Consider the following 18,457-nt stretch of genomic DNA (forward strand, 5'->3'; position numbering starts at 1 on the left):
AGAGGTCATCCCCGCCGTCTCTGTTCCCTGCTTTTTCGGCTCCAGCTCAATTTGTACTTTCTATTTATTTTGTAATTGCTTCTAAACCTCTGGGAAATGTCATGGAAAATGACAATCAGCAATGGGTTCTAGCGTTTGTGTGGAACGGCATTTATTGAAATGCAACAATTTGTTTAATAACAGAAAACAATTTATTTTTTGCGACTTGCATGTAAGAAAAAAGCAGGCACTTCAAGAGATTCATCCATCATCAGGAAAATATGATGTCACTGTCCTCATACATATATAGGCAAAATCTCACAGAGCTTTAGCATTCCATTTTTTATGTACTAAATGAAAAATACATAAGTTCAACAGATATATTTCATTATTGGCATCATTGGAGGAGTTCAGTTTTTCATATTTCTCATACATACATGGTTATAAGTAACAATAACTGAACATTATATGTCTATAGGAAGCTTTTTTTTCTTTTTTTTTAACCGTATTTTCTGGAGTATAATAGATGCATAATAGAGAAGAAAAAAAACATATATAAGTCGCACTGGAGTATGAAACGCGGTTGCAAGTGTGAAAATAACAAATAATATAACATAAGTCGCTCCGTAGTATAAGTATAAGTATTATATGTATAAATATAAGATGAAATACTGTATAACTTCTACTGCAAAATACAATCTATTCAAATGGAACATTAATTCATCTGTAATATCAACAAATAATGGTCTTCCTTTTTGCTAAATTCGAATTTGATTTGAAATTGCTTGGTGCTAGAAGTTGTCAAAATCACCTGGGCTGGTTTAAGCACACAGAATAAAAGTGTGTGATTGCACTGCCTCAGGAGCCGAACCCGTCTCATTTTCATCAACAACTCAATCATTCTTCTCTCTGGGCGGACTTCGTGACATTTATTAACTTCTGCAGGAAGAGCTCTTCTCAAGTTTGGAGTTGCGCATTTGGGGTCTTGGGTTGAGCCCGGAGGTGTCGGGCCATAATTTCTCCATAGTGAGGACAATATGAAGCTAATTAAAGCGGAGCACACCACCAAGTACGTAATGCTTCACTCAGTCTCGAAACATAAGTGCAGCTAACACGTGATCGGAAAGCATAGATATCATAGTATAATGTCATAGTATTATCGTCGTTATTGTACAATATTTTTGGCCTGTGGGGAAGCATAGGATATTTTATTTTTTGTTCAACTAAAGGTGGGCGATAGTGACATAAACATATTTATTATTATGTTAAGAATATCTATATGTTTGCTGTCCATCAGAAATGTCATTGCAATTGCATTTCTGATTGAGAGACGTGTTTTCTACAACTCAACTGATTTCCTCATGAGCCCCCGCAGCAGCAGTGGGTTTATCGCGGTGACAGACGTATCCGGTCCCTCTGTTTCCAAAGTTTCCCATCCTTGAAAAATATGGATTGCCTCGCCACACGAAATTTCGATTCGCCACTTATTTCAATCACATTGTCCTACTTACTTCGTTTTCCTCTCGGTATAGCTGCGCTTTCAGAATGAAATCATACATTTTTAATTTCCGCTAGTGAAAAAAGTGGTTTTCTACCATCTTTTTCCAGATGGTAGAAAACCCCAGATAAATGAGTAAATGGCTCTGTTCATGTGGTTCAGTGACAGGAGCAGACTCAAAGCACTTGGCAGAGGTGACGGAGGTAATCAGGTGTTGCTTTTAGTTAAATCTGGATACAAAGAGCGTAAACCTATGATACTTGTTTAGAATCAAACACATATTACACTAATGCATCAAACATCTGCAGCAGAAGTGAATATTGTTGTCAGTAAGTGCATTCTATTTGTGAAACAAGACTCATAAACAACAGCAAATCATAAAATCATAATAGAATACAAACCCACTGAAACAACGATAATGGAAAAACAAACAGTAATAGCAAGAATCATAAAAGTCATATATTGTAAATCATGAGTACTTAGGGAACGCCTGCCTAAACTGGTGGGTTTTTATTCTCTTCTTAAAAGTGGCTCATCCGCTCTTTAGAGAGAGTTACAGAGTCCGGGTGCAAATGCCACATCCCTGGTTCTACATTTGAAGTTGATTGGCTGATCTTAATGACCGTGTTGGGACATGCCAGTGAATGAGCTCTCTTAAATAAGCATTACGATTTTGAAATGTATCTTTTGATGTAGATCAAGAGCAAAAACAGCGACATGGCAGTACTTTCTCGATGTGGTCAGTACTGGCAACAGAGTTTTGAACTAACTGAAGATGAGCTAAAAAAAACAGACTGGGAATATTGACTTTATTACTCCCTACGGTGTACATTTTAGGACATTGTCATTCCTCGTTGTCACTTGTCATTTTTTAGTCATTTGTCAGTTGTCATTTTTCCTCTTTGTGCCTTCATTGTAATCGTACTTTCGGTCGAGCGAGAACGCCATTCTTTAAGATGGAGAGCGAGGAAAAGATCTTGCCGCTAAATGTACGGTACTATAAAATCGATTGATCTATGTGAAATTTCCAATGTTCATGTGCACTAACAAGTCAACAATGCACCGATTGCCTTGGCGGTCTGAAAAGGACTTTTTAGTCTGTGTAGAACTTATTTTCTCTGGGGGCTGGCAGCGCTATGTTAACACCAGAGAAAGGATTATGTGGTATGGAGACGCTCCGGCGGGCTTCCGGAATGAGGTGAATGATCCAGCCTTGACCAGACAAAGGCATGGACGATTACATCAAGCTCATTCACTCTACACAAGCAGGCAGGCTGTGTACAGAAAACCACACGAAGCAACAGACTAGGTCTGTTTAAATCTACCATATTATTTAAGTCAATTCATAAAAAACATCAATTATAAAGAATTTGTCCGAAAAATAAGGGTTTTGGGAACAATGTACCAATTTTCGGTGGTAGTAAGGGTTTTGTCTTTATGCTCGATTTAGACTGCTCAATACATTTCAATCTGTAGATATTGATTTGTCCACTGAAAGGTCAGTTGAGAAACATTATCTTTAGTCTTTCATTGTGCTTTATGTATGGTGCTTAAATGTAAAATATTCAACTGACAAAATACATTGTCATAACGTCATGAAAACAAAAACAAAACACAAAACCAGCATTTTTTTCTCAAGCCTAAAAACAAAACAAAACATTAAGGCTTCGGCTTTCTGTTGTATACAATGCTTAGATGCCAAAAACGTCTTTGTTTTGCTTGTTCTGTAATTGAAAATACTTTCATGTTTGGATTCAGTTTTTTCACTGCCAAACCGCTCTATGTTGACAGTAGCTTTAACTTTATATGCCTTCACCTCACCTTGAGAAGGGCAGCAGCAGCAGCAGTTTCTTTATGGAGTGGCACTTTCGGCCCCGGCCATCTGCAGACACCGGCCATTCTGGCAGCTTCCCATTCAGCTCAGAGTCTGTGGTCATCAAGCAGAAAATTACGTCGAGCGCTGACCATATGTGAGGCGGTCCAACAAACTGAATCATGTCATGGAGAGGCTCAAATCTGGGACAACTGTGGCATTCTGCAATTAAAATTCACAATAATAAGATTTGTTGTACTGAGTGAACAGCAGAGCCAGGAGTGCTGTTTGGGAGCTGCTACTGCACAGACCATTGGAGCGTTTCAGTCCAGTGTGTCGGCCCAATTCCTGAATCTGTAGGTGAGGATTGTAGATCAATCCGAATTTAATCATTCAATAAGACACTTATTTTAAAAGGAATTATTTGACCATTGTTGGGCAAGAGCCTTCAAAAACGTGATTAGTTGTTGCAGTTACCTCCCCAAAATAGCAACTAATTACCAGATAACTACAAAATTACGAAAATAAATCTCCAAAATACACCCACTGCTGCTTATTTCAGTTGGAAAAAAGTTATATTCAGCTTTGTTTTGTCAGTAAATGCACAAAACCAGCTCAAACAGAGCTCAAAGCCTTCTATATAGTCATGTCAACAACACAGACAACAGCAAAGCAAACAACTGTCACCTTTCTGCAGCAGAAACGAGTCAAACAGCGCGTTCACCAAAAGTATGCTGCATATTTCCACATTGTTTTGCAAAAAATAAGCGATTACGTTGCTAAACCAGTGAAGTGTGTGGAAAGTCTTTACATCCGCTTAACTCTACTTCTGATTGGTCACATTTACAGTCAATCTGTTTTTGCATTTCTTCAGAATAAGATGAGAGAGCGATATCTGATCAATCAACTCTGCTGAGTAGAATAAGGAGCAGCGTTACAGTGACAGTACAAGTAAAAGTAATTATGTGTAACTGATGAAAATTACATTATTAACCGTTATACTTAAATGCCTTCATTCCCAACACTGTATTTGACTGACTATGTCTGTCATTGCAAAACTAGGTCACAAAACTGCTGAATATAACTTCAATGTTCAGCTTTGAAGCTAAAACGTCACATGAATGAATTGATAGCGAGATGAAGATTGACAAGCACAAAGAGACAAAAAGGGTAAAGCTAAAGTAAAACTGGTTCCCAAGCTGTTGATATTTAAAAATCCTTTTGAAACCTTAGGCTTCTATAATTAATAATTAAGACTTGTGTTGTGTTTTATGTTGACTTCCAGTAAGGGATCATCTCAAAATAGGCTGAAGCTTAAAAGACAGAATTTTTTTTGTCTCCCCCTCCCCCCCTCAAAAGACAAAACAAAAAAAAATGCCTGGCATCACATAAAATTTTACGCATTGATAAAACGATAGTAGCTTGATAGACCCTGCTCACCTCTAGTGAACATCCCTGAACATCCCTTGGTAAGTTTATATTTAGAAGTTCTCTCCAAATAATGCACCTGTCGCAAATGTTTGTTTACTCAATCCACATGGTCACGGGCCCTAGGGGCACTACAACACATCCCATTCAACTGAAACTGTGAGATGACCACATTGAGATGGTCTCAAGAGGATGAGAGAGTGAGAAACTAATGTTTCTTGTCAAAACCTGTAATTGTCAGTTGCCTGTGTTTAGACCTTAGACATGTCAGAATGACAGAAGCAGGACACGCGCTTTTGTCACAGTGAGAATCTCACGTCTTCTGTGATTGGCCGAAACCTCATGCGGGGTTTGTGTTGGTCCTTCTTCCGGGCAGTGCGTAGCACGTCACTGGAGCCAAATCTCTTGATCATTTGCTGCCCCGCGTCTTGCCGCAAAAAAGCTTTTCCAACTTTTCTGGACCAGATGCGTTGGCGATGGCAACGCCCACCGCACGGGCCACAGCTTGACCTTTTGCGATTGTGGTGAACCCTCCACCAGTAGAACCAGTTCCACTCTGTTTAAAACTGTGTTCTCCACCGTTTTGCACCACTTTAATGAAGTTTCCATGGCAACAACTGGTCCATACTGGGTTAGCCTTTCGTACTCCTGCTTAAAACATTTTATTTTGCTTAATAATTTTGACTACACTTAAGGATGCAAACATAACTTTTCTGGTGGGGAGGCTGCCTCCCCAGACAAATAAATCCCTTTGAAAACAGGCATTGACTGTGAGCAGGCTCGCCTCTCCACAGATCTCACATGTATCTTGGCCTGCATTGTCACCTTCTGAACTTCATGGAGGTAGATATCTTTACTGCCATACTGTGGAACATTACAGACAAAGCAACCACTTTTACCAATTTATTTTTCCATTCCTCAATAATGATAAGCTGTATATTGTCTAAAACATGGCTTCATCTATGAAGTAACGGACTGTAGATCGTAATAGTCACGAATGGATATTAGTTTATGTTGTTGTACTAACATCTCCTTTGAATATAATAACATGTCAGTATTATTTCCCTACAAAATCACTGGCGTTTTAATCGTTAGGTGTTATTTGATTTGGATTGCCTGTTAAAACCCAAATAGACTTATAAGTTAGACTAGTGCAATGTTCCATATCACTCCAAACCCCTTCTTTTCTGTCTTCTTTTCTATTCATGGATCAGTTAAAACACTAGAATAAACATGCCTAATGGTGTGTACAGTTTGTATTATATATACATTATAAGACCCTGTGCTTATAAGACGTTCCATACTCGATATGTTAAGGTTACAAGAGCTGTAGATATTGATTGTGCATTTGTCTTATTCAACAGCTGCATTATTTAGTGTCTGAATCAATGCGCAAAGGGCTTAATGGACTCAACTTTACTCACTGCATGCTCTACTCCCTATTTTTACTCACATCCATCTAACACAAGTGTGAATGTGTGGCTGCAATGTCCGAAGTAGACAAAGCACATCAAGTATTGCTCTATTGAAATCAGTGTTGTTGATGTCGACTTATTCCCGACATATGGTCTGCACATACCCAGAGTTTGCATTCAATCTGCCACCATTTTACAGCATGTTCTGGATTTGCATCTATACGTGTCAGTCTGTTGGGAGCATATATATAATTTAAGACCTGTACTACCTTGTATACTTGTGTTTTTTTATGTGTGCAACAGATTGGTGTGTTCGCTTTGCATCTGCTGTGCTCAACAATGACATGCAGCGTGTCTCTGAGCTTCTCAATAGTATGATTTTTTCAGATTTTATCTTTTGCAGTTCTTATTACAAACTAGAAAATGCCAACAGATTTTAAAATGACACCTCTACTTATTTTCAAATATGAGTGTGTAATAGTGATTGCTACATACTCGATACTTGATACCTATTTCGATACTTCAATAATCATGAAAATAGAGGGGGGGGAAGCAGTTTTTAGAAGATAGACTATCCATTTTAGAGACAGAGTAACATAATCTGTGATCTTGTGATCTGTTCATTGGTATAGTTGTCAAGATCATTCTGAAACTATTCTGGGCGTGTCATCATCATATGTACATTTTTTCCCCTTCACATGCTCAAATGATCTAGTTTTGAAACCAGTCTTAGCATTGATTAGTACTATCTGGGTATATACAGTAGGTTATTGAAGTTATATATATATATATATTTTTAATGTAGAGCATATATAGTTTGCAATAGAGAGGCAAAATAGACAGAAGAACAGTATTAGCACATTATAGTATCGCTTTCCACAGTATAAAGAGTCTAAACGACCCGATTACTTTAGTTGCTTGTAATTCAACAAAAGTCTTAGCCACAACTGTTCATTTCTTCTGTCTGGAAATTTCTTGTTCCCGTCATTCAGCAATTTTTCAAGTGCTGATATTTGCTTCTTGACAATCAAATTCAATCAAGTCATCTTCTTGCCTATTATGATTGAAACAAACCTCCATCTCATTATCACAGTAAATCTACGTTTTAAAAACAAATGCAATTCACAGGAAACGTTCTCGGGTAGAGCAACAAGCTCGGGTCGGCTCATCACATTCGTTATCTCTGCATTACTTAATCTATGCACGAAATTGTCTCTGCTGGATGTCTTGGAGATCTGAGATGCTCTGACAGGGACGGAGCACTCGCAGTGTGTTTGCACGAGGCGTTTTGGCTGCTCAAGCAAAACCAAACGCCGACACATCAAAGAGTAAAGGGCAGGAGCTGGAGTCCGTTTTTGACAGGACCAGTTAAAAGGGGCTCCATATCAGTCGCTCCATCAACTTCCTGCGTTTTATAGATGCACGGCGCACAGAGGAGGCATGAAATGAAAAGACAGACTGTGGGGAGTAGATCATATCCAGTGTTGGAGCAGGGAGGGGCTGTCCTGTTTTTAAAGCTTTAGGAAGTATAGGAAAGAAGATAGAAGAAGTCTCAAGGCAAAGGAAGCAGATAAGGACAAGTATGAATATCCCACAAACTGCTTGATATAGAGTTAAAATACCTCGCCTACGATGAACTAACGCTTTTCAGAGGAGCAGAACAGAGGAGGATAACTTTAGCGAATTATGCTAATTCAGAAATAATGATTTTATGACATGGGTAGCACAGTTTTTAGAAAACCTTGCTTCTGAATGCCGCATCAGTAAACAAATCGAGTGCAGCTTAAGCAATGGTGTTTTGCAAGTGATTACAAACATATTATCATGCAACTAGCAACTCTGACACAAGCCTGCAATGGAAGCAAAACAAGAAGTCACACTTTTAGACCTACTTTGGTATGGCTTTTCTCCTATTCTTTTCACGATGACATACGAGAGGTGAGAGAACAAGATACAACAAAATAGTCTCCACTTTTGCTCGCTGATTTAAATAGAAATACTACACTCGCACAACTGTACCAGGGTTGCCAGTGTCTTACTTGCAGATAAAGGACACGTACAAGTGTTCCATCTCAGTTTATAGACAGGACATGACTCAAGTAAAAGCTCATTACTACAAATAATGATGTCTGCAGGTGCTGGGATTAGGTACTGACTATTCAGATGGATAATCAACTCAAGAACCAAAACACCAAATGAAAACTTCAACAACTTGGTCGTCAAGTCCAATGTTTTTGTAATTAAGAATAGATCAACATTACAATTATTCAAATCACTATTTGAATGTATGTAATTGTACATACTCTCTAACCTGGCTCACAGATTGATCTTATCTGAGTTCTTCACATGAATCAATTTGGAAAGACTCTTGAGACGTTAAAGTAATACTTCATCCTGATTGGTTCATGGAAGAAGCAGAAAAATCTAAATTGTATTAAATCCAGTGTTCTTCTTTCTCATCGACAAATGTACAAAGAGCCATTGTGTGCAGGTTTTGGAAAAACAAAATTGTCCGTATTTCTCCTAAAATAGGCTGAAGTCCGGCTGTAAGCGCCGCTGTGTTTGTTCTGGTTTGAGTTGTTTTTAATTCTGCATTTACTCTGTGTTTTGTATTGGGTATTTTTAATAAGAAAAATATGTTCATCTTCCCTGAAAATTGTTTGTATATTTAAAAGAATAATATGTACTTGCAACCTTGTAGTATTCACAGCTTTCATGAGTGCTGAATGATTATTCATTTGAAACGGCTTCAAGAGGTTAACTCGGCACACTTATGTTTTGTAGGTCCCTATGATTTAAAAATGCTCATAATCACTCCTCTCTCCAAAAAAGTCTTCATAACTGCTCATTTTTGCGGCTTGTGCAAGCTTCATCAGTTTTGTATACACTTTATACCCAGGTGTGTTCTGCAAATGAAACTTTAATACAGGAGAGAGTGTTTTGGTTAGAAACGGGGACAGGTGAAATTCCCCGAACACAACAAAGCAATCCCCAATCATTATCTCAAGTGCTGGTGGGAAGTAACACAATTTAGAACTAAGAAAATCAACATTGCTTGTACAGAAATAGTTGTATGAGTTTGTAACTATGCATACATATTTTGTAAATTTGCAGATTATTAATCACATGACGCATATGACATTTACATAAGACACACAACGTTTTTAAAGCAAGTAATAATTGTTATAGTCATTCCCCAATTCTTTTTTATCAGCATTTCCTTTTATATTGTTATAGTCAACTGTAATTTAATTATTGTCCACAGTCTTTTATCAGTTGAATTTTCCTTTACCATTATGTTTTATGCTTGATGTCTTTCCGTTTAAAGTGTAGAATGCCTTGTGACCCAGTTACTTGATTGCGCGGTGCATCTAAGTATAGTATAAACACGTTTCCACAATATTCAAAAGTACTCGCATCCCACATGGACTTGGTGAAACAGTACCAAAGTCTTGATGCCCTCTACTTTACCCCTTCTCTCTCCAGGACAGGAACCAGAATCAAGCAATCACAGCATAAATGCATTTTAAAAGAAAGCCCATCTGCTTTAGCACCATGAGCCTGACACTAATTAACACCTAAGAGAACAGGCCCTATCCGGGACCTTGTTAGCGCTGTTACTCATGTACATGTCAGCTGCTGATTAATGCACGTGCACTATGATCTGTAATCAGGAGCGCAGAGGGGGCACAGACTGTTGTCAAACTTGATTAGAGTGGCATAAATAAAGTAGGAGATCAATAGGCACATAGTCGTGATCCGAGTGAGATCCGGATAAAGTGCTGGGTCCAGACTTCTGCTTCAAATGGTCCGTGGCTGTCTTTAGTTGGTCTTTCTTTTTAAACTATACAGGTGTTTACTTTACAGCACTGAACGGAAATATAGTTGTGGTTGTGTCTGGGGAATGTAGCGTGTTGATGGTTGATGACGTACGGACCGATGGCGCAGCTACAGACCAACCTTACCGCCGCCGAGTGCAGTGCTTTGAGAAGATTCTGTAATTCTGCTGTTTTATGGCAGCGTTTCCCAACCATTGTAAGGAAAGTGCATGTTATTTTTGTTTTTCAGATCCACAATAAACACTTCTTGAATTCTTTAAGGAGAGTAAGTCTGGTCACCACTCCCGCCGTCGCACCTCAAGTCAAACTCGGATAGAATGCTGCTCTCGGATTAATTAGTGTGAAGTTAATGGCTCTCATCGGTTTTTGACATTTAGAAAAAAATAAAAGGTCCATCACCTCAGATTATAAGAGTTTTGTGCTTCACTTATTGATTCTGCAGAAATCTGTGATGCTTCTTTAAACCCTGTGATATTTTTCCCTTTTGTTTTTCCTCATTAGCAGCCATGTTTGAACTATGTGTGTCCACAGATTGGTTAATCCACCTGTCAATCACATCAATCTGAACACAGGGAGATGAAATTCTGGATTTTGTGAGCGGATATTTATGTATTGGTGTAACTGTGGCTGGTATAGTCGTTATTTTTCTTAAATCATTTCACAATTAGATATTTGTAGTTTAATTTGAGTACAATGAGCCACTTCTCCTGCTATGTTTCCTGGAGTAACTGCTAGGAAAAAAAGGGCGTGTTCAGAGTGACGCGGTGAACGGTGCACGCGGTGGGTTAAGGGGGTTTTAGCAGAATAAAAACTTGCCAAATGACGATGCGTTTGATGTGTGTTTTTGAAAAGCGAGGATTTGTCAAGCTTCACTCTGAGATTTGTTGGCCGCCATGACAGTTTACATAATCCGCTGGCTCCAGGCGTCATTGTACTGAATAACCAATATCCTCCGCACATTTAAAGTCTCCGTGTAGCTTGTATAGCTGATTGTAAGTGTCACGAGGTGGACAGTTTTGTAATTGTCTCCTGCTCTACGCACAGTGAAACAAATGAGGCTGGGTTATGATGTATAGTGTAAAGGTCTTATCTGGTTCCTGGATTGGCAGTAAATTAATGGCACTTGGTGAAGCAGAGAGGCTGCAGCGTTCCACTTGACACCTGCGGAAAAAAGAAAATGCTTGTACTTTTGTTTGAACGTCGCCAGGGCCCCACAGTAATTGTCCCGGTCTTTTTGCAAACTTTTAATGCAGTGTCTTCTAAGTTTTAAGAGTTTTTGTGTCAGTGCTACTCGGGTTGTCGTATGTCCGAGTTGTACCGTGTTACAGGAAATTGTTCAAATGTTAGCGTTGTTTATTAATGATGCAATGATGATACAAAACAAACTAAACCGATTGATTAAGAGGGTGATTTATACATTTTTCATTTCTCTCTCCGGCATGGTGGGAGAAGTGTCTTGCCCAACGACTCGACTGCATACATTGTCGACAGAGATTATACTGATTACATTTGGGTTTTCTAGTTTTGAAGTCAATTCTTCAAAGTTCTTCGTTAAAAATGCTTACAGTATACCTTACACACAATATTTACGAAGAAGAACATCTCCATATACGGGCCGCACCTGTCATAAAATGCAGGTGAATAAATAAACGCGGTAGTGATGTGTCTTTTGAACCTGGGTTCTCTGCTGCGCCACGGAACTAATTAGACTAATATCTCAGTGAATATGAGTTGGAATGTAATATAACACATAGTGTTTTGAAATTGAACAAACAGAAAGCACATCCCTACTGTCCCCTCTGTCCTTGATTACTCAGTGTGAGCTGATTTATCTGTGTCTGTGTCTTCATATCTGGATCATCTGCTCCTGAGCTTGTACTTGTGTTGCGTTGTAACATGATATATTTACACAGAAATATGGTCCATGGTAGTGATACACATGTTGTCTTTTGACCCGAGACTCAGGTCTGACCAAGAAAGTCTCATTTCAATGCGTCAGATCACCATATGTATATCGCATGTCTGCGCTCCGCGTGTGTCTTTGTTTTCTGACGTGTCCACATTGACTTCCTCATTTAAGTAATTTCTCCGTGAATATGAGTCTGATTGTAATAAAACACAGTGTTTTGAAGCTTAAACTATAGAAAACAGGACATGTCCCTTGGACAGTGCTTCCACTCCTTCTTCTTCTACAGTGAGTTCTAAGCTTGCACTTCCTGTTAAATTGCCCCCTGGTGGCCGTTAGCCAGTAAACATCTATAAATTAGACGCACCGGTTATAATGACCGCAGGGTTCAAAGCGAGGGGGAAAAGTATCAGCTTAAAATGACGGCAGTAAAAATCTGTTCCTTACAGTGGCAATCAGTCCAACAGGCACATGCATAACATACTAGCCCTTCATACAAAAACAAAAGCAAAAGCTGAACTAATTAAAATAAAGTTATTCTTTCTGATGTGGAAAGAAATAAAGTTTTCAGTGTTCAATTATGAATTATGTTTGGCAAAGAATAAAAAGAAACAAACAGTATCGAGCATGAATTCACAACCCTATAGAAAATGTGATATTATGGAGTAGACAAAAACTAAAGTGTCCTAGTATTAATCTTGTTTTTGTGAAAAGTGTAAAGCTGTGCAGTTTTTATTCAAGATGGGTTTATCTTCACACACTTGGCAGCATTTAAGACCCTTTTAAGAGCTGTTTAAACTCTGAACAAAAAGAAGGTGATCATAAAAAACCTCAGTAAGCAAAGTGTTTAGTTTGCAAGATTCCGTTGAAGAAAGATTTTTACTATAGTTTGAATATAGTTGGGTTTCATTTAAAACAGTATTACCATTTTAAAGGATGGTAAAAAAAACTATTTTGTGCATGAGATAAATGTACATTTCCGTAATAGAGTTTTTGTCCTTTTACTTTCCTCTGATTAATAGTAAACATCCCTATTCATAGGTTTCAAACAGACAAAAGGAATAATTTAAGGCTAAAAATCTTTTGAATGGTGAATGTGTGTGTGTGTGTGTGTGTGTTTGTGTGTGCGTGTGTGTGTGTGTTTGTGTGTGTGTGTTTGTGTGTGTGTGTGTGTTTAGGTGTGTGTGTGTGTTTGTGTGTGTGCTGTTTGTGTGTGTTTGTGTGTGTGTGTGTTTGTATGTGCGTGTGTGTATGTGTTTGTGTGTGTGTGTTTGTGTGTGTGTGTGTGTTTAGGTGTGTGTGTGTGTGTGCGTGTGCTGTTTGTGTGTGTTTGCGTGCGTGTGTGTGCGTGTGTGCGTGTGCATGTGTGCGTGCTTGTGAGAGTGTGAGTGTGTGTGCGTGTGTGTGTGTGTCTGTGCTGTGTGTGTGTGTGTGTGTGTGTGTGTGCGTGTGTGTGTGTGTGCGCGCGCGTGTGTGTGTGCTGTGTGTGTGCGTGCGTGTGTGTGTTTGTGTGCATGTGCATGTGTGCGTGCGTGTGAGAGTGTGCATGTGTGCGTGCGTGTGAGAGTGTGAGTGTGTGTGTGTGTGTCTGTGCTGTGTGTGTGCGTGTGCATGTGTGTGTGTGTGTGTGTGTGTGTGTGTGTGCGTGCGTGCGTGCGTGTGTGTGTTTGTGTGCGTGTGCATGTGTGCGTGCGTGTGAGAGTGTGAGTGTGTGTGTGTCTGTGTGCTGTGTGTGTGTGCGTGTGTGTGTGTGTGTTTGTGTGCGTGTGTGTGTGTGTGTGTGTGTGTGTGTGTGTGTGTGTGTATGTGTGTGTGTGTGTGTGTGTGTGTGTAACCAACATCTGTGATGGTGGTTACCTGTTTACTGCTGTTAATGGTGTTGATGGCTCATGTTTTCAGGAGTACTGCCTCTAAGAGCTTATCATTGAAATGGCCCGGCTGCAATTAACTAACTGCATGTAGGGAGACAATTAAATTAAATTAGCAATTACATTAGCACTACATCAAAGTACTCTATGTTAAGTGTTGCCTCTCAATGGCGCATTCTGCAATTTTACTGAGGGTCACAGCCAAATAGTATTCACCTAAATGCAACAGTGTGGGACGGGAATGCATGCAAATAACCTCATTTGTGATTCTGATTTGATTATATCTCTTCTCATGAAGTCCGCAGACAGCCTGTAGAGCACTTCTGAGAATTTATCGTTTTAGATTTCTTGGAACTGTCTAACTTGAATTTATTAATATAAAGGCACAACATTTCTAAAAAAAACATCTCTAAACCAAAGCTAAATCCTTGTCCACATCACATTGTTTGACATGCAATCCCCACCAAGCAATAATTAGTTAGTTCAAATAGATAAATAAATACAGCAACATTGACCCAACTGCATATTTTTATGACAAAAGCTATGTTCGTTCCTGGATTTTGTAATGTTTAAAAAGATCGACTCGTATATTTTCGTATGTGGACCAAGGACATATATTCTATTATTACTTCATTTTTATGTTGTAATTATATTCAAATGTATTCAAATGACAAATTGCACAATTATTTTCCAATGAAAAAACACATGATCATTAGCGAAGATGCTCACAGCGTGATAATAATATGTTTTCCCCAATGAGCACTGGCTTCTATAATGTGTTTATGGGAGGAAGGAACAGTTGGTGGACTTTTTTTTCTCGCTCCTTTTTTTCACTGTGAGATACAGTATGGAGCCCGGAGCACTGAACAGGCCCGCAGTCTGCAGAGCACCACCTGTTATCCTCTATATTATCATTTTACTGTGCCCCAAAAGGCTCACCTCAGCATTTTGTGCTTCATCCTACTTCTGCTAATACATTTTAGTTTCTAATTCATTTCTAATTCATTTATTTTTTCCTTCTATCATTTCTTCTGGATTTACCTTGTTTTTTGTATGTATAGAATGAAGGGCGATGAAGATGGATGCCTTATATGAATGCCTTATATTTCATGGTGATTCTGGTTCTCTGTGTGTGGAAATATTGTAGACTCCTAAAACTCCCAAACAGAATGTAACCCAATTTGACAACTGCCCAGACTCATTAGATCTTGTCAAAGCAGTTGTTTTGTGTGTGTGACTTGGTAAACAAACTTCCTCAGCACAACTCACACCCTGGATGTGCAATCACTCTCCTCTTGGTGAGAGGACAAGGAAATGTGCCCTGCTGCAGATGTGGTTCTACAACAAATTCAAACGGAAACAAATTCAAACTGATATGTTGATTTAGTGTCCACGGATAAAGGCCAGCTACCATAAAGATGTAGATAAGATCCTTTTAGTGACTCTTTCTAATATATTATAATTATATTATACATTATACTATGTACTAACATTTTGGATCTGTTCCACATTTAAGTTAATGTGTTTTTAGGGTGGTTAAAGTGGCTAGAAAAAGCTTTATCATCAGGTATGATAAAATACAGATATTTAAATTTTGTTAATGTGTTTTGTGTTCTTCTTTTCTATTTATATCCTTAATCACAGCTACAATACTTAATGTGCAAGAGCAAAGCGTTTCACAAGTTTCGTTCGCTAAGAGTTTTGACCTTCTGCTAAAGTGCTTGAAAAATAATTGCTCTTCAGTTAGTTTTAAGTGCTAAGACATGTGCTAACTGTTATCACATGTTTTTTTTTTATTATGAATGTCCTATATGTATGCTGCCATAAGGATTGTACCGTTTTACACTGAGTTTATAGATTTTAAATACATACCGGACTGATGGTAATAGAAAAACACATCACATGTTGTATACACCACTAGGGTTATCAATTAATGCCAGCCGGGCCCCAAAACCCACTGTAAATTGGCCTCACACCCACACAACTATAGCCAGCTGTTGTGGCAAAGCAGAGCGAGTCTTTGGCTGCAACAACAACAACACAGTAAAGTGTGCGGAGAGGAGATAATGGATTTTTAGTCCTGGGTCAGTGTGGATCAGGAGCAGTGAAGATGAGGGGTCACTCAGTCAATGGAGGTGTTTAAACGAACAAGCTCTGTAACTCCTCACTGATACAGTCCAGGTGGAATATCACTGAGCTCAAAGATAACATGGTTTTCTGTAATGCACAGTTGAACCCATCAGCAACATGTAAATAGATAGAGACCGTCTGTTTGAATGACATAAACTTTGGGCACGTGTGGCTACAGAGATCAGGAGTAAAAAAGAAAGCATATCAAAAGTCACTTAGCGGTAATTCACAGTCTAACTATTCAGTCTTGACTCCCTGTTTATGTTATACAGCTTTGTCTGGATTGTTCCACAGTGACAGTATGACATTAAACATATATCTTCTGTGTATATACAATTACATACATGCCTTTGATTGCTTTAAAAACATGTTGGTCACATGACTATTGGACATTTTACAAAAATCATTCGACTTTATAACATATTATTGCTGAAACTTTTCCCTTGTGCTCCTCTTAAGTGAATTGAGTTCCCACTCGACCGAAAGTGCCATTAAACAGAAGTGCTGAGCCTTGGCAAAAAGAGGCAAAAGTGGGCGGGGCATAGATATCCTAGATACCATGCCCTCTTTCTGTGTTTTTGGAGCGCGTCCCGTTGGAATAGGCGCCATGTCAGGACAGGACATTTGAGCGTTCTGCCATAAGAACCAGTGTTTATTCAAATCCACTAAAAGTCAGGTTTCAATAACGTTTCCTTTCTTTGTTTTGTTGCTTTATTAGAGAGAAGTGTGTGAAATTGGGGATGAAAGAGAGAGGATCACATGCAGTAAATCGTTCGAGTCGGGATTCAGCTGCACTTGGAGCCTGGCATATGTGTGCTGTGACTTAACCCCTCCACTTACTGTGTTTATCTTTTATACAATAGAGTTGGTTTGAATTTTTATAGCAACAATGTTCACCATATTAAATACTGCTCTGATGCCCCTCAAGCGGCCTCTGACGTAAACTTCACATGCCAAAACAAATAGTTTATAGATAATCAGGTTTGAATTCAGTTATTTGAATTACATTTTGGTTTATTGGCTGATAGTTTAGCCACCACAATTGGAACAGTAAAGTCATTGTACTTTACTTACTTTACTCACTTACTTATCCGCTAGTCCAGGTTTCGTTGTTTAGTTTTAAAATGACTAAAGAAGAAAAGACTCTACTTGATCTGTGTCTCTCTGATGTAATGTTGAAACATGGCCGTGACATTTTACAACTCTACATTTGTCAATTTGGATGTGTGCGAGCATAGGGGGTAGGTGAAAACAGGAATTTTCTCAGCCCTCGAATGCAGGACAATGCAGGAATCCATCCAAATACAACTTTGAGTAAACGAACAAGGTTAAAGTTGATTTTGCATAATATGTCCTCTTTAAAGGCAGGTTTTGTTGCTATTGTTTATTTGTGTTTTTTATTCACTCACAAGTGTTAGACTTCAATAGCATAACACAGATTTGGTTCACTTCTTCCTTTTGTGACGCCTTTACGCTATTCAATTCAATCGCATATAAAGGCAACTCACTCAAACTGAAGCTGCTATTGTAAATATGAAATCAAATCAACTCAACGTGGTCAGACGAATAGACTTCTTCAGCTGAATTCTATTAACTTGTTTTAACAGCGGAATTTATCCTTGATGTCACAGAGTTCCTGGAAAAGCTAATTGTTCAGAACCTACTTAAGTTGTGAGTCATTATGAGACAGTGGGCGGCGTGGTCTAAACACTTTAAACAGCCCAAGGACATAAACATATGCCACTGTATTCAAATGGCAGTGTATTTGCCCACAGCTTTGCATTTTGAGTGTTGCATTAGCTGAATTTATGACTCTGAACTTCCTTTTTTGCTCTTTGGGGAAAAAGCTGGCACCACTTTTTCTCACTTTGAGCGCCACAGTCAAGTGCCACTAAAATCAATACGTTCTGCCATGATTGATGTATTTCACGCTGACATCTAGTTCCTGCCAGACTTTATATATCCGTACACTCCAAACACGCTGGGATCAGGGTTTGTTGTTGTCATAGGCTGCTCTCTGGAGGACTGCTGTATTTATGACTATTAGGCTGAAAAGGCTGTTTATCACACAGGCCGCTCCCCTCTGACTGACAACTTCAATTATACCAGTCGTGGCAGCTCGGTGTGACCATAAGCAGCGTATGATCTGTGGAGATTTGGTTGTAATGCCTGCGTTATGAAGACATTGCCCTTCCAAGATATTCCATTATATAGACAACAGTCATTATTTGTTACTTACTATCATTGAATCACAAGCTACATGTAAGGTAGTTATATAGTTGTATTTAGAAAGGTGATGTTTCTCTTATATTATTTGTTAATTCATGATCTATAATATAAATTAGTTGGTAAAAGTTACATTTACTTGAGTCATTTTATATCTGGTATATCTTTTACTTTAAGCTCTTGGTTGGCTGTTTATAAAGCTGGAGTTATTCATTCCTGATTTCTCAACATTAATCAGTGAAACGAGGCAGTGACCCTCGACTAAAAGTCCAACTCTGAACTTTCTCCAGCAGTTGAGCAACAGTAATGAGCAGCGCATTTGACCGCAGACTTCAGAGCTGTTAAATTTGCTTTC

General features: G+C 38.7%; 1 protein-coding gene and 1 long non-coding RNA gene across 2 annotated transcripts in view; one reads left to right on the plus strand and one right to left on the minus strand.

Moving 5' to 3' along the window:
• The window catches only part of LOC140347244 (uncharacterized), a 292,223-nt gene that overhangs the window by 75,272 nt on the left and 198,494 nt on the right, over positions 1–18,457 (minus strand). The window lies entirely within an intron of this gene.
• The window catches only part of galnt9 (polypeptide N-acetylgalactosaminyltransferase 9), a 108,649-nt gene that overhangs the window by 74,287 nt on the left and 15,905 nt on the right, over positions 1–18,457 (plus strand). The gene's annotated exons all lie outside the window — the stretch shown is intronic.

The sequence above is a fragment of the Eucyclogobius newberryi genome, unplaced genomic scaffold, assembly GCF_026437365.1.
Source record: "Eucyclogobius newberryi isolate DKJ021-1_F unplaced genomic scaffold, fEucNew1.0.hap1 SCAF_6, whole genome shotgun sequence".
In the NCBI taxonomy this organism is placed as follows: Eukaryota; Metazoa; Chordata; class Actinopteri; order Gobiiformes; family Gobiidae; genus Eucyclogobius; species Eucyclogobius newberryi.